Genomic DNA, 17285 nt, shown 5'->3' with positions numbered 1-17285 from the left:
GCTTCCCAAATTACTGTCCCTTCCTAAGGAATGGAGAGGCTTGGGGTGGGGTTGGGATGTCATATGTTTGTTTCTTGGTATATTGGGTCTCAAATAATTTTTTCTTTTTGACAATTTAACGTGCAACACGATGTGGAAGGTAGACCTGGCCTCTTACAATTAGACCTAATCCTGCATCTGAGAATTAAAGAGAATAGCATAATCCATTTTTGGTGTGGAAGGGGATGAGTTAAGGGAGGAACCCCTGTGTAGCAGAACAGGGAGGGGTTTTGTGGCAATTATTCCAGGTTCTACGGCTGCAAATGATGGCTCTCTTATTATGTGATTATATTAATTTATATGGAATTTTATAAAACATGAAATGGCAAAGAAAATGTCCTAGCCCCAAATTATGCCATTTGGTCACACAGAACCTATGAAGTTACTAGGAATGGCAATGTCATTACTCTAAAAAAAGTACACAGAACAAGGAGGTGGGAGAGGGGGCACTAGTTCTAATGATGTCGTGAGCTACAACTGCTGAAATGTGTGTGCCTTTTTTTCAGCCAGGCTGGATTTCTGCCACTCACTCCCAGGAATGGCAGCAAGCAGGCCATGCACGTGCTAGAAGTTCAACAAAGACTCAGATTAATAAATACTCCACATTTGCTTTTCTTCTATCATTTTTATCAAAGGAACTGTTTAGTTATGAACCCTCACCAATATTGTATTTTGTGCTTGGATCCTTTAATATTGTGGGGGTGTTAAGAACATGCTGCAAGAACCCCTATTTTGAAGTCAGACCCAGTTAGAATCCTGATTCCACCACTTAATAGACATGTGTGATCTTGATGGGTTGTTTAATCTCTCTGCATCTCAGGTTTGTACGGACACTGTTTGCCATTGGTCTTGGCTTCAACTCTCACAAACTGTATGACCTTTCTAGACCTCAGTTTTCCCATCTGTAACATGAGGATAACAAAAGTGCCTATTTCATTTGCTTGTTTGAAGATTGATTGAGGCATTCCTTGTAGTGTTTAGCCTGCTGACTGGCTGGTTACATGATTTGGATGTTTGTCCCCTTAAAATCTAATGTTGAAATGTCATCCTCAGTGTTGCAGGTAGGACCTGGTGTGAGGTGTTTGGATCATGGGGGTGGATGCCTCATGAATGGCTTGGTGCTGTCCTCAGAATAGTGAGTGAGTTCTCTCTAAGTTCACACAAGATCTGGTTGTTTTAAATAGTCTGAAATCTACCCCCTTGCTCTCTCTTGCTCCTTCTCTTGCCTTTTGATGTGCCTGCTCCCCTTTCACCTTCCACCATAATTGTAAGTTTCCTGAGGCCCTCACAGAAGCAGATGCCAGTGGCCTGCTTGTACAGCCTGCAGAACTGTGAGCCAAAATAAACCTCTTTTCTTTATAAATTACCTATCCTCAGGTATTTCTTTATAGCAGTGCAAAAATGGCTTAATACAGCTGGACACAGAGCAAGTGCTTAATTAAAGTTAGTTATTAGTTGTGTCATTATCAGTAGATATAAGATAAACAGATAAACATCATGTTCTGTGGAGTGGTGCATCCAAAACAAATGTTAGGAATTTTTCAGCAATATCCAGTGAGAGCCAATGAATGGTTATTTCTGCAAGTGAATTGTCTAAGCGCTCTTACTCTGTTTTTCCATCTAATCTATGTCTGATATCTGGTATGTTTGTTTGGTTATTGTATGGGTGATATGTATAAGTGATAGGTACTGATCTTTCTGTGTAGAAAGTTTTTCCCCTCTCATTCTAATTGCTACACAAATTTAAAGGAAGTTCAAAACTCGTACCGCTTGAATTTTTTCTTGCAGGTTTTGCTTTTCTTATTTCCTGGCCTTTAGCCATACATCTATTTATAGTTTGCTTTCACTTAATCCCTCCTTTTCTCTTGGGCAGGGCCTTGTATATATGTGTTGATTATAAGCAGAGGGGACTTTACCATAAATTTAGTGAAACTCAAGTTTTAGGGCCTGTCACTTGCATGGGCCACAGGCCCCTTCCAAGATCTTCACTTAATTCTGTATTAGATGTTATAATTTTGTATTAAAAAAAAAACAAAACAAGGTCCCTCAAGTGAAGCTTGAGGCCCCATAAAATCTGGATCTGCCCCAATTATAACTTACAGCTTTTTTTTCAGGTTAAAGACTTGACACATTCAACTTAAAATTGTCTAAAGTGAATGTTACTGTGGGAGCATTCTGAGACTAAGGATATTTTTGTTTTCCTGTTCTGCTTGAGGTCCTGATTACATCTTGCTCTGCTTCTTCAAGAAAAATAATCTATGCCTTCATTAAAGTCCTTTGGCTGGTCAAAATAATGTCAGTATCTGGCTTCTTAAGTATATTCCAGAATTTCAAATGAATAGATAAAGAGGACACCTAACTTTGGGAACGTGCTGCCTCAAACTAAATTCCTTTCGATTTTTTAGTGTAAAGGAAGTGACCAGGTATGATTTTGCAGCCCAGTTTTGCTAAGCACTGTAGATTTCCAGAGTAAGAGAGCAGGGATAGTGCAGTGTGGTGATCATGAGGACTGTTGCAGGAGAACTGCCGTGATCCTGGAGCAAAGGAGGAGGAGGCAAGAGGGAAGGATGTAGGGAATCTAGCCAAAAAATAGAGATCCCAGAATTCGAAAGCTGCTTACCAATTTGGCAGTGCCAAATATGAACAGTAGATGTTTAGGTGGGAGCTTTAAATTTCTAAAGACACAGATTATCGGCCTATTGCACATCCACTAACCACTTCTTTACAAAAGCTTTGAACTCCCAATGTTTCCAATGTGGATATCACCCAATAAGTAGCCGAGAATACTAGAATATGTTGAATGTATTTCAGATTAGGTTGAGTTGCATGTGAAAAAAGTAACAGTGGTTTAAAAATAGAAACATTTTTTTTTCCTGCGAGACACAGTGGCTCATACCTGTAATTGCAGCATTTTGAGAGGTTGAGATGGGAGGATCGCTTGATGCCAGGAGTTCAAGACCAGCTCGGGTAATATAAGACCCCATCTCTACAAAAATTTTTGTAAAAGAGCCTGGTGTGGTGGTATGCACCTATAGCCCCAGCTACTCAAGAGGCTGAGGTGGCAGGATTGCTTGAGCTCAGGAGTTTAAGATTGCAGCGAGTTGTGACTGTACCACCACACTCCAGCCTGGGTGGCAGAGCAAGACCCTGAGAAGAAGAAGAAGAAGAAGAAGAAGAAGAAGAAGAAGGAGAAGGAGGAGGAGGAGGAGGAGGAGGAAGAGGAGGAGGAGGAGGAAGAGGAGGAGGAGGAGGAGGAAGGGGAGGGGGAAGGGAAGGGGAAGGGGGTGGGGGAATAAAAAAAATTTTCTTCCTCCTCTTACATAAAAGAAGTCTGGAGGGAGGTAGTACAAATCTTGCGTGGAGACTCCACAGTCATCAAGAACCCAAGCTCCATCCAGCTATCCCCACCTCCTCCTCTAGCATGTAATCCTTCTTCCTATGGTTCAGTATTGCTGCTGGAGCTCCAGCCATTACATCCTCACTGCAGTTGAAATGATGGAGGAAGCCCTAAGTATAGCCTTTTCCTTTAAGGAAACTTTCTGGAAATCTCACATGACACTTTTACTTATATCTTATTGCTCAGATTTTAGTTACATGGCCACACAGTCATAAAGAGACTGAAAATACAGTCTTGTTTGGGCAGCATTGAGGTCAGCTAGAAGTCAGGGTTTTGTTGAGGAAGAAGGAAGAATGGATGCATGGGCAAGCAACAGTCCTGCCATGCTATATTTACCTTTAAACTACAGTATATATTGGTATTTTCTTTATTTTATAAAATGCTTTCTTCAGTACATTTCATAGGATCTGAATTTGTACTAATGTGCAAACTGGTATTGATCAGAAGTAAATTTAGAAAACACCAGATTGTGCCTTTCTGGGCACTCCTGGTGCAGAGAGATTCTTGGCATAGAGGGATATTAACTTTCAAAAGATATTGGGAGAAAAGAGGGACTGTGCTTCTTTCTAAAATATTGTGGCTGTCTTTAAGTTTACCTAGCTAGCCCTCAACTTCTAAGGAGGATGAAGACTTAGAGTTGTAGAGACTTGCCTCAAAGCCGTGGTGTGTGTGTGTGTGTGTATGTGTGTGTGTGTGTGTTGTGTGTGTGTGTGTAAATGCATCTAAGACTCAGAGCAGAGGAATGATGTTTGGGATGTGGAATCCCCTGTCACTAATTAATTACTTTGTGATCTTAAGTATATCATTCGGTTTTATGTGTTAAATAAGGAGTTGGATCAGATTTTCACAAAGTCCCTACTGGCTGTAATCTTCCATAACCCAGAACCTGTGAGGTCCATTTAACCATCCACCTATCCACCCATCCACCTATCTACCTCTCCATCTGGTCTGTTTGTCATACATCCATTCACCCACCCAGCTACCCATCCATCTATCAAATATTTTTGAGCACCTGCCAAGTGCCTATAGTGTGCTAGAGGCTAGGTATTAAAAAATAAATAATTATCAGGCATATAGTCCAGTATAAGGCATAAGGAATATACACCTCTTTTGCCTCTTGTCAGATGAAAATGCAGTTGAAGAAACTTTTCAATTTCATCTGCTAATGTACTGTATATAGATGGCTTTTGGCTATCATGTTTGAGATACTTCTGTATATTTCCTGTACCAAATTTTAATTTTGCCTCTGAGCCACCTCCCAAAATATAGCTGCTGTTATTCACAGAAGGCACATTTTGATAGTAACTTAAATCAGACTATCTTAATATTTTTTGGATTATGGAGAATGGGTGAAAATAACAACAGCTAACACTGATGGCGCTCTTACTCTGTGTTAGGTTCTGTGCATGGTGCTTCACATGCATTTCTTGTTTAGCCTCAACACAGCCCAATGATATGGATGATATGGGTCCTATTGCTTTCCTCTGAAGCACCGAGGGGCTAAACAACCTGCCTGAGAGTCAAGGTCCCCAACCACGACATTGTTCTTAGGAAAGTGCTTATGTGCACAGGCATACATTTTTGCACACAGTTCCAGAGACTATAAGCCTCGCTGAAACCTTGGCATGTGTTTAGGAAATTCCAACCTTGTTATATCATAATTAAGAAAGCAGCTGGTTAGAAAACTATCCTATACCTTCCAAGGCCAAAGATTACCAGCATGTGGATATTTTCTGCATCTGAGTGTGGGCTGAGGCTGAGAGTGTTGTGCACACATACCATGAAAAGCTCACCTGGTGTTATCAGCCAAGGCCAGTGATTCTCAAAGTGTGGTCGTTGTACCAGCAGCATCACCAGCAGCTGGGCTCTTATTAGAAACACAAGTACTTAGGCTCCACTTCAGATCTACTGAGTGAGAAGCTCTGTTTTTATGAGCCTTCTTGGTGACACTGCTGTGTGTGATCCTCTGAGTGGCACAGTCCAGTAGGACTTTGTGTGGTAATGTAGATGTCCTGTGTCTGCACCGTCCAGTATGGTAGCCACTAGCCATATGTGGCTATTGAGCACTTGAAATGTGGCAGAGAAACTGTAATTTTAATGAATTAATTAAAATTAAAGTGGCCACATGTGGCAAGCCTCTACTGTTCAGGATAGCAGCTCAGTGGTTTTCCTAAACATTCCAGTGCCTTACATCTGAACAGTTCACTTCCTTGTACACACCCACAACAAAATAAGAAACTGAATGCCATTTGGATAATTACATATTGATATTATCCATTTCCTTATTTCAGTGTTGATCTCATTTAACTAGAAAATATATTTGAGATGGGAGCCTTATAGTTTAATGCTAATGAAATATTCCATAAGATAAAACCAATTTGTATCTATTTCCAAGTCCTATCAGAATTTATGTTAAGTCATCCTTTCTCAGATTATTGCCCCTGCTTTAGATCATGGTGATAAGAGTTTTAGAAAAATCCAGCAATGCAAATTTCTTGATGCAATGCGCCTGTACTTGAAGGGCAGTTGTGGTGCCCTGTATACTGTCAGAGGGGGAGATGACCAGCAGAAATTCCTGGTGTTCCACAAAAAGGAAGTGACATGAATAGAGAAATGGGCAGAAAGGTTTTAGTGGCATTTTGAGGAATAGCAAAGAATTACATTTGGCTAAGTGTCGTGTGCATAAAGAGTTGAAAATCAAGACCCTAACACAACGTTTGTGCTCCATGGAACAATGGAATTGATAACTGCTGTTATTCGTAACTGCCAACCCTCGACCTCTCTTGTCTCCTCTCTTTCCATCAGTGAGGTCTGAAGCAAGGTGATCACAGAGGTGGAGGATGGGAGGCCAGGGGGAGGGTGTTACGGAGGCAGAATAAGTGGGACTTGTTATCTGATAGGATATTGCACCTGCTGTGAGCCAGGACCTCTGATAGGAACTTGATACCTAAAGAGAAGTTAGATTCCTGCCCTGAAGGAACTTACAACCCAGGTAAGGGAATCAGAAGATCAACACAAGAGTGACCATGCTACCTACTTCACTAGAACTCTGCGTGGGGTTCGGAAATGGAGGACATCAAGGTGGCTCTGACAGGTCTAATGTGAGTTGTTGTGTTGGGGTTAACTGCAGCACTGGGACTCATATGTTGTATGACTGGAGAGGGAAAGTTGAGACTTGGAGGTTGATTAATTAAAGGTGATACTAAAGTCTGAGGCAAGGCTAGACTCAGTGGTAAAAATAATTTCCTGTATATATTTTTTCAAAGCTGTATTCCTCAGTCGTGTGTGTGTGTGTTGTGTGTGTGTATGCACATGTGTGTACACACACATCCGAAGACTTCTTAATGTTGTCTCACCTCCTCTCATTTCTGGCTTCTAACACTTGACCCCACTCACTGCTGATTCTTTCATTATTTTTATCCCTAGTTTCTTCTCACTTATATTTTAGTATATGCTTAAAACACAAGCAAAAACTAAATACCAAATGCGTTTCTTCTGTGTCCCTCTAAATTAATGCTTGCTTTTTGCATTGGGGCCGTGTTTTTTTGTTTGTTTGTTTTTTCTTAAGTCACATTACTGGCTCCAGCATGCTCTGAGGTTGACCCAGTTCCACCATCTAAGGGCAAAGATTCTCCTACTGAACCCCAAGAGCATGTCTTCCTGAAGATTTTATTTGGATGTTTACTTGGGTTATTTGTTTATACATCTACTCATTTAAGAATCATTTATAGATGTCTGAGTTTTATGTCCCATATCCTCCCAAAAATACTTTGGAACACTTGCAGATAAATTAACCAGGTGATGTAACTTTAAGGCATTGGGTTCTGATCTTAAGGTGAGAAATTTGTTTTCAGCTTCCCAGGGAAGTAGGGTACAAATGGAAATAGAAAAGCAGCTGCCGGGAGCTGTCCGTGGTTCTGCCGTTGACCTTCTGCCTGACTCTGCCCTCGGCCAGGTCGCTTGCTACCGCCTCGGTCCTGCCTACGTTTGTGCTGCTTGGTTCCTGCTTGGTTCTTTACTGTTGCATAGGAATCATCCTGCTGACTTCTGACATCTTGGCTGGTCACCAGCTCACCCATCATCTGTCCCTGACTTGGGTTTCTGGGGCTGCGTATTCTATCACCTCACGCAGCTCAGGAGATTCTTGCTCAGCAGCCTCAGGTTGGATTATTTCATCAAGCTCCATATCTGGCCAGAAAAAAAGAGTCTTTGCTTGTAAATGTTTTCCTCATTTCCTTTTTAATTCATTTGAAGAGTGTTGTTCCCTGCAGAGGTCATTTTTGTAAGCTAATTACTACATAAAATTATTTTATTTTATTATCAGTTCAGAATTGGTCCTACATTAGCTTAGAGTGACCCTTCATATTTCTCGTAATCTGTAGGGCAAACTTCATCTCTTTTTTTCCTAGTGATAGCAGAAATCTTGTACTATTATATTTCTGCCCGTTGACAGTGATAATTGAAACTGATTTAGTGTGTTTAAAGTCTAAGACTCTCAAAGAGACTTTTAATCCTCTTGTTCACATTCACAATAGATTAATTTGTTCTATTTTTCTGCAACAACAAGACCCTCTTTCTAATGCATTTAGCTTCTAGTTTTGCAGGTACAGATATGTCTTCCTTTAAGTAAACTTGATATATAAAAGCCTAGATATATTTTATCATTAAATAACAACTTTTCACCATTAAACGAAAAAGCAAGAAGTTGTATTGATGTAATTATTTTAAAATTGTGATTGAATATTGGCCCAAAATGTAATGAATATGGAGAATGAATGTTGATTTGTTGGGGTGGTAGGGAATTGATGATAATCCAATTATTTATTTATTTTTATGTATTTATTTTATTTCTTTTTGAGATAGTCTTGCTCTGCTACCCAGGCTGGAGTGTGGTGGCATGATCTCGGCTCCCTGCAGCCTCCGCCTTCTAGGTTCAAGTGATTTTCCTGCCTCAGCCTCCCAAGTAGCCGGGATTGCAGGTGCATGCCACCAGGCCTGGATAATTTTTGTGTTTTTAGTAGAGACAGGATTTTGCCATGTTGCCCAGGCTGGTCTCGAACTCCTGGCCTCAAATGATCCACCCACCTCAGCCTCCCAAAGTGCTGGGATTATAGGTGTGAGCCATCATGCCTGGCTGATAATTCAATTTAAAAAATATTCATAAATAACTAGATGATGTGGCTAAATAAATAACTGAACTCATTTACAACACTTCTTTTCAGAATTCTGTTTTACAAAATGAGAAATTTCATAAAAGGCATCAGTAAGTGCCTTAGAGTATATAATTGTGGCCCCAAAGCATGGAGGCAAGCAGCTGAATTTGCAGGTCAATTAGAGCCTGAGTGTAAAGCCCCTCGTTCTGGTTAGGGGATTGATAAACTGCATGGTTCATATTGACATTTTATTGGTGTTACTTGTGTAGCTTTGGCTCTTAGGGGGCTCAGTTGTTTTTATAATAGATAGTAATTGCCAGTTTTAAACTCTAATATGCATTTTCCAGGTAGGAAAAAACGTATATCCTTTTAAATATTTAATATAAAACAATAAGTTGAAGCATTTTTTATCAAAATATTTAAAATGAAACATTATGTAAAGACAGTTTAACATGTATTTAGTTAAAACGGATTTGTTCTCTCTTCCTTTAAATAGCATGCAGGTTTTTGTCTACTCGAGGGAATTGTTCAGACATGGAGGTGGAGGTGGGTTTAGGAATGCCCTCGCGTGTCATGTGGCTTCAGGATGAGAAAAGCAGCTGGGTGCTGACTGGGCTGGTGGCAGCAGAGGAGGCTTTTATGGTTTGTCTGCACTGGGCTCCCAGCTTAGCACAACCTGCCTTGTCCTCAGTGCCTCAAGAGCCAGGGACAGGAAGGTGTTAGGACAATTAAAAATTGTAAACCACAACCATTTTTTGAACCTGCTATCCTGCTTTCGGGGATTTATGCTAAGAAAATAACAGAACACACACACAAACTTGGTTGCCCAGTTTGTTGATCACATCAGTTTGTAACATCATCCATTTGGGAAAATATCTAAATGGCCACCAGAAAGAGGACTGATTAAATAAATTAGATAATTACAAAAGCTGTTAAGAATAAGTTATTGACAGAGGCTTTCATATTTTTTTAAGCAAGAGAGCTCTTTTCCCAAATGAAAATTTGTGAGGGATTCCAAATATGTCAAGGAGATCAAAGGGGAGCTGCTCTTGAATTGAGATCTGGAGCTTCACCCACTTGCCATCTTCCTCATCCCTCCTGGGGAACCGCAGTCACCTCCTTCAGATTCTGAAAGCTCTGAGGGCCTCTGAGAGAAAATTTTAGAGGAAAATTTATTGACATGGAAATATATTCATGGTCTGTTATGTTAAAAAGCAAATTTCAAAACATAGGATAATTTCAATTTTGTAGAAAATATGTGTTCCAGTTATGCTCATACGTGTTAGAATTTGTCGTGTGTGTGTGTGTGTGTGTGTGTGTTTACAGCAAAGAAAAATGTTTGGGAGTTCAGAAGTAAACTGTTTTAAAATTCTAGATTATCGGTATTTTACTTCTTTTTTCTTTTTGCTTATCTATGATTTTAATTTTTAAATAATGACCATGTATGCTTTTATAAGAAAATATTTTTTGGTTAAATGCATATTAATTTCTAGAATGCACAGCTTTGGAGTATATAGTACTTGACACAATACAAGTAACTTTCACCTTTTTTAAGAAAGATTTTCATAAACAGCACTTAGTCTCTGTTCTAGTTATCTATTGCTTCATAATGAATTCGCCCCCAAGCTTAGCTTTTTAACCCAGCAACTGATCCTTTGATGCTCTCTCGTAGTTTATGTGGGGCAGAGTTTTGGGAAGGGCTTTGCTGGGTGCTTCTGGCTCAGGGTCTCTCATGCAGTTGAAGCCAGATGAAGGCTTGGAGCAGCTGGGGGTTGGCCAGGCATCTCTCTCTCTCTCTCTCTATTGACTCAGGACCTCTTTATGGGTCTTTCTGCAAAGGCTAGTTTGGATTTTCTCATAGCAGTACAGCCTCAGGGCAGTCAGACACCTTTCCTGATGGCCAAAGTTTTCAAGAATGAATATACCCTTGAGCAAGGTAGAAGCTGCATTACCCTTTACCACCCAGGCTTGAACGCCACTTAGAATCACTTCTACCAGACTGTGTTAGTCAGTCAGTCATTCATAGCTCATCACAATTCTGGAGGATGGGCTACATAATTGGTGGGGCCCAGTGCAAAATAAAAATGAGGGGTCTTTTGTTCAAAACTAGTTAAGAACTTCAAGACAGTGACAGCAGAGTGTTAAATCAAGAACTAAACCTTTCTAGGCTTGGGGCCCTGTGTGACTACATAGGTTGATCCCATGTCTCAGTGGTGGGGGTGTCAAGGCCACGTGTAGAAAAGCATATTAGATGGGAGATAATGGTGTTACATCTTCGGAAAATAATATCTACTACATTCTCTGTGACTCATCTCCAATTAATTTGGTGGCTCACACTTTTACTATCTAAAACCACAGTTAGCCATTAACTGTAGAGGAGACACTACAGGCTGCCATAATAGTAAAAAGGATGTATTCTAAAAACCCTTATGGAGATGATGGTTGCCTCTAAATAGCAAAAATACCTGGTTTAGATTTGTTATGGGTTGAAGAAATTCATAGATTAAAGCCCTAACTCCCAGTGTGACTGTATTTAGAGATAGGGGCTTTAAGGAGGTGATTAAGGTTAAATGAGGTCATAAGGGTGGGACTCTAATCCAACAGGACTAGTGTCCTTGTAAGAAAAGGTGGAGATACCAGGAGTGTGTGCAGAAAGGCCATGAGAGGACACAGGGACAAGGCAGCCATCTGTAAGCCAAGTGGGGAGGACTCAGGAGAAACCAAACCCGCTGACACCTTGATCTTGGGTTTCCAGCCTCCAAAGCTGGATAAAATAAATTTCTGTTGTTTAAACCACCCGATCTGCTCTGGTTTAAATGTTTTTATCTCCTCCAAAATTCATGTTGAAACTGAATCCCAATGCAGCAGTTTTTTGTTTTGTTTTGTTTTTTAAGGCGGAGTTTTGCTCCGTCTCCCAGGCTGGGGTATAGTGGCACCCTCTCGGCTCACTGCAACCTCTGCCTCCCGGGTCCAGGCAATTCTTCTGGCTTAGCCTCCTGAGTAGCTGGGATTACAGGAGCGCAGCACCACACCGGCTAATTTTTGTATTTTCAGTAGAGACGGGATTTCCCCATGTTGACTAGGCTGGTCTCGGACTCCTGGCCTCAAATAATCTGGCTGCCTTGGCCTCCCAAAATGCTGGGATTACAGGCATGAGCCACTGCTCAGCTGTATGCAGCAGTATTAAGAGGTGTGGCCTTAGCCGGGCACGGTGGCTCACGCCTGTAATCCCAGCACTTTGGGAGGCCGAGGAGGGCGGATCACAAGGTCAGGAGATCGAGACCACGGTGAAACCCCGTCTCTACTAAAAAATACAAAAAATTAGCTGGGCGCTGTGGCGGGCGCCTGTAGTCCCAGCTACTCGGGAGGCTGAGGCAGGAGAATGGCGTGAACCCGGGAGGCGGAGCTTGCAGTGAGCCAAGATCGCGCCACTACACTCCAGCCTGGGCGACAGAGCGAGACTCCCTCTCAACAACAACAACAAAAAAAAAGAGGTGTGGCCTTTAGGATGTGTTTGAGTCAGGAGGGCTCTAGCCACGTGAATGGGATTAGGTGCCCTTATAAAAGGGCTTGATGGAGGGAATTTGCCTCTTTACTCCCCTTCCATCCTTTCTGCCATGTGAGGATACATAGGTGATGCCATCTCTGAAGAACAGGTTCTCACCATACACCAAACCTGCCAACCTTGAACTTGGACTTCCCAGCTTCAGAACTGTATGATATAAAGTTTTGTTCTTTATAAATTACTTAGTCTAAGGTATTTTGTTAGAGTGGTACAAACATACTAAGACACAGACCTAGCAGACTAATACAATATCTAAGACTTACAAATATTTACTTTAGTTGTCCTATTTATTATTTTCTTTATTAGTCATCTTAATCCATTGAATATCCCAGGTTCTCTGTCAACTGTCAAGTAAAACCAAATCTAATAGCAGATGCCAGTTTTATTAATATTCCATCTTTAAAAGCATTCTGATGAATAAAGGCTTTATTATTCATTTTTTCTGGAGTATTATTTGTGTCCAGTAAAGGTTCCTGTCCACTGTACTACTGTAGTTGATTTATGGATTTATATAAAGTAATATTGCTTTTAATAACTAGGGTCAATTGTTTGCAAATTTAGCCACGAATAACTTCTCTTCCCCTTTCTGTGTGTGCCACTCCTCCCTTCAAGGGCTGGAATCTATTTCACCTCCCCTTGAATGCAGGCTGGGCTTGCAATTTGCCTTGACCAATGGAATGCAGTGAAAGTGATGTTTGTGACTCCCAGAGCTAGGCTTTACTTAAAAGGTGTTGCAGCTTCCATTTCTACCCTCTTGCAGGCCAGCAAACATGTCATAGAATCTGCGTGTTTTGCTTGAGAGCCCCCTTAAAGGGGAAAAGGCTCAGATTAGAAACTGTAGATGTGAGGATATTGAGTAGTCTGAATGAGTTCCCATACAGGGAATAGCAGAGGGCCAAAGACAAACTGCCCCTACTAGGCCTGATTGTGTGGCTGAGAAGGAACCAAGGAATGAAGTAGAGGAGTTTCATGATGGTGGTTTCAACTGACTTTGGAAACTTGTTGACCTGCCCTGGGTTTGGCACTTGGCGAGGTCAGAGCTGTCAGTGTTGGCTGATATAAGGACTTATCCATTAGAATGATAACCATAATTGTGTTAGATGGTTGCTGGCCCTTGGATCTCCGGAGTAGGGCACTTTTTTCTAACCATTGGCCCTGGGAATTGGCTCCTAAACACATTGCAGAAGCTCTATTGCAAAAGCTACCCTGAACACTGTGAAGCGTTGAATTTTATCTCCCCCAAATTAATATGTTGAAATTCTAAACCTTAGTACCTCGGAATATGACCTTATTTGGAAATAGTGTCATTCCAGATGTAATTAGTTAAAATGAGGTCATACTGCAGGAGGGTGGTCCCTATTGCAATCTGACTGATGTCCTTATAGAAAGAGGAAATTTGGACAGACGGAGAGAATACCATGTGAAGATGAAGGCAGAGATCAGGTGATGCAGGAGCCGAGGAATGCTGAAGATTGCTAGCAAGCCACGGGAAGCCAGGCAAGCGGCATGGGCACATTCTCTCTCATGGCTCTCAGAGGGACACTTGATCTTGGAATTCCAGTCTTCACAACTGTGAGACAATACACTTCTGTTATTTAAACCTCCCAATCCATGGTCTTTTGTTACGGCAGACCTTGGAAATGGATACAAGCACCCATGCCTCTTCCTCTCCTTCCCTCGAATCTCTGCAGTTCTGGGTGGATGATCACAGGGATAAACTTGTGCCTATGATGAGGAAGCTGCCAGGTGCCATCAGGTTTAATCTAATTAAAAATGAAAATTCTCATTTCTTCAAAAGATTTGTGAAAGTCAATTGATTGGATATTGCAGGTACAAGGAAAAGGAGATAATTTTTGATAGGAGGACCCCTTTAATACACTGGAAATAATACCAAATACGTTGTTTCATCTACTTTCTTTGAGACCTTTCTACCCAAGAATGTCACTTATTCCAGAGTTTTCTGGGTGTTAACCTTAAGTTGTTTTTCTCCACAAACCTGATTTATCCTAACTGTATTAGTATTGGCGCTTGATTATTCCCATCTAATCATTTGTATGATTTTTAGTGGCGTAATTGTTGAAAGCTGATATTAGAATCTTCAAAGTGGCATATCCTATTCAGCAGTGTTTAGTGCTTTATAATAACAATAATATTGGATGCATTATGCAGTAATAATGGAAATCACATTTGCAAAATCATTGCAGTAATGGGACGTTTTAAAATGCGAGAAATAGAAAAAGCACACTGGAAGAGCAGAGCATGTTTTATTCACAGCCTTTTGGCTGCCTGTACTCTCAGGTCAGAAGGCAGAGAAGAGCTTATGTGCTCCCCAGAGGGCACCACCCTGGGCTGCATGATTTAGGCGGCTTTTCAGTCACTGGAATCAGAAGAGGGTGGGAGCATTGTTGTGTTTGAAAATACTTTTTGCTCTTTAGAATAGATTAGCATTTTATAAATGAAAATTGGATTTTCAAAGAAAGGCTCTGCTATGATTTAGCCTAATGATTTGGTTCCCTTTGATTTGCTCATAACTTCTGATTGATAGTTTATTTTTAAGATGTTTGGAATAAATATACAAAATATATTCCTTATACATCACTAATAGAGTTTTTAGGTCAATTTAAAGCTGATGAACTTTACTCTGTCCCTTTAATACTTCGATGTATTCCTCACATTCAACATATGCAAACTCACAGAAAACCATGGTGAACATGACTCTGTAAGGAACCTAAAACATTCTTGGCTATGTGAATTGATAGAACAAATGCTGGTTTTAGGTTCTGGATATTTTCTGTACCAATTAGACAATTTTATGAAGTTTTGATTAAATATTTCCTTTGGCAGCTTAATTCCCCTTATTCCAGGATTATTCCGTTTAAAATTTGCCAAGATTAAACAAAGCCATGGACATGCCAGGGCAGCAGAGTTGGGAAAAATGAGTGAAATAATTTATTTATGAATAGTGTTTTATTTTTATTTATTTATTTTTATTTTTTATTTTTATTTTTTGTAGAGATGAGGTCTCACTATGTTGTCCACGGTTGTCTTGAACTCCTGGGCTCAAGTGATCCACCTGCTGGGATTACAGGCATGAGCCACTGCACCCAGCTAAATTTCACTGTGTCTGATTCACAACAATTATTTTAGCCTGTTATGTATTCACATGCAACCTGTCTTTGCTCAGTTCCTCTCATGAAGAAAGGTTTTGTTTTGTTTTAACTTTTTCTCTTTGAGTTTGGAACTATTGAACGGACAAGCTGGTTTACAGACACCCAGTCTTTCCTAAGGCACTCAGTATTCTTGGGGTATTACCATCACTTTTTCCTTGGTGGACCGGGAGGTACAATCCAAGGCAAGAATGTGAAACCGTGTCTCACAGAGTCTCAGGCATCAGGACAAAGCCCATTTTCTTGTAGCTGTTATATGTAAATTCTGTGTACCTTCTCTTCCATTCAACTCTGAAATCACCCAAGGAATGTGTGTTAGGCTGCTGTTGTGTTGCTATAAAGAAATATCTGAAGCTGGTTAATTTATAAAGCAAAGAGGCTTACTTGGCTTATGGTTCTGCAGGCTGTACAGGAAGCATGGTGCCGGTACCAGCTCCTGGTGAGGCCTCAGGGAGCTTACAATCATGGTGGGAGGTGAGGAGGCTCCAGCCTGTCAGATGGCAAGAGAGGGAACAAGAGAGAGGGGGGCAGAGGTGCCACACTCTTTCTAAACAGCCAGATCTTACGGGAACTCAGAGCTAGAACTCACTCAGTATCTCGAGGACAGCACCAAACCATTCTTGAGGGATCCACCCCTATGACCCAAACACCTCCCACCACACCCCACTTCTACCATTGGGAATCATATTTCAAGATGATATTTGGACAGGACAAACATCCAAACTATGTCAGAATGTTTCTGTGGCATAAGGAGCCTCACATTTGAGCCTCATATGAGAAACTTATCAAACAGACATACAATGAGAAGGGAAATAATGGGTAGCATACATCTTGGTGTTTATCTGTTTTTCTAAACAAGCAAAGTTATTTTCACTTTCATGGGGCAGGATATTCATGACTTCAGTCAGCAGCTTCCTGAAGGGCTGCTTAAGGTTCTGCTGTCCCCTCGTGGGGCTACAGCCTTTGCAATGATTTCCTCCAGCCTCATTATTCCAGTTTATGTCTGAATGCTGTCAGCTTTCCTCCATGTGGTAAAATTATGCCCCTTGAAAAGTGCTCTGCAAATGTAAACTGGCAATATTGGTAATAATACTTTATTCACTGACCTATATTCGCTCTCTAGATAGCACCTTATTTTCCAGACTTCAAACCTCTTTGGGACTCTGAGTTACCCATTTTTCCTCTTGGGTGTATTGGAAGAGGCAATGTTATGTAGGGGTTACGAACACAGGCTCTGTAGACAGACTCTGTTCAGAGTTCACCACTGCCTCTCTAGCCATGTGACTGGGGATGGGTTCCTCACTGAGTCTGGTTTCCTAAACTTTAGGGATACTCACAGAATCACCCTTACAGTGTTGTTGAGACGATTAAATGGATATTGTAAGGGGAAACCCTTAGCATGGTGTCAGGTACATATAATTACTTGGTAAAGATGAACTTTCACTGTGTTTGGGGTTCTGGTGTTCTAACGGATTTTTTGCATGGGCAGTGAAGAGGAGCGGATTCTCATGACTTGATTAATTGCAAAATATTGATCTTCCAATCCTCTTCTTCCTTTATTCTGTCTCACTTGAATGTGAACTTGTGTTCATTAAATAAGCAGAGGATGGTGTTCCTGCTTTTTTTTTTTTTTTTTTTTTTTTTTTAGAATGCTATACTGGTATGTACATTGTAAAGAAATCATAGAATAATAATTTTTTTTATAGTCCAATATTCAGATACTCAATAACTTTTTCCTTGGTGTCCAGTCTTGATGAAGTTGGAGTTGGGGGAATGAGGCTTGCAAGATAGTCCCTGCAGGCAGTGGCCCTCTGTCACTTCCTTTCTGTAGACACCTTCTGTCAGGACTTGGCTGAGTTTCCTGGGGTGGCAGATAGTTTGTGGGGTGCACAGAGGTCTGTGATACACTCGCTCTACCTTCTCCTTCTCAGATATCCATTCCCACTGGGCAAAAAGCAAGACAG

The 17285-nt window shown here is 40.9% G+C and overlaps 1 protein-coding gene across 4 annotated transcripts in view; it reads left to right on the top strand.

Moving 5' to 3' along the window:
* The window catches only part of LOC105492063 (methyltransferase like 24), a 123983-nt gene that overhangs the window by 92265 nt on the left and 14433 nt on the right, over positions 1-17285 (top strand). The window lies entirely within an intron of this gene.

The sequence above is a fragment of the Macaca nemestrina genome, chromosome 5 (genome assembly GCF_043159975.1).
Source record: "Macaca nemestrina isolate mMacNem1 chromosome 5, mMacNem.hap1, whole genome shotgun sequence".
Lineage (NCBI taxonomy): Eukaryota > Metazoa > Chordata > Mammalia > Primates > Cercopithecidae > Macaca > Macaca nemestrina.
This window is presented reverse-complemented; position numbering and strand designations above follow the sequence as displayed.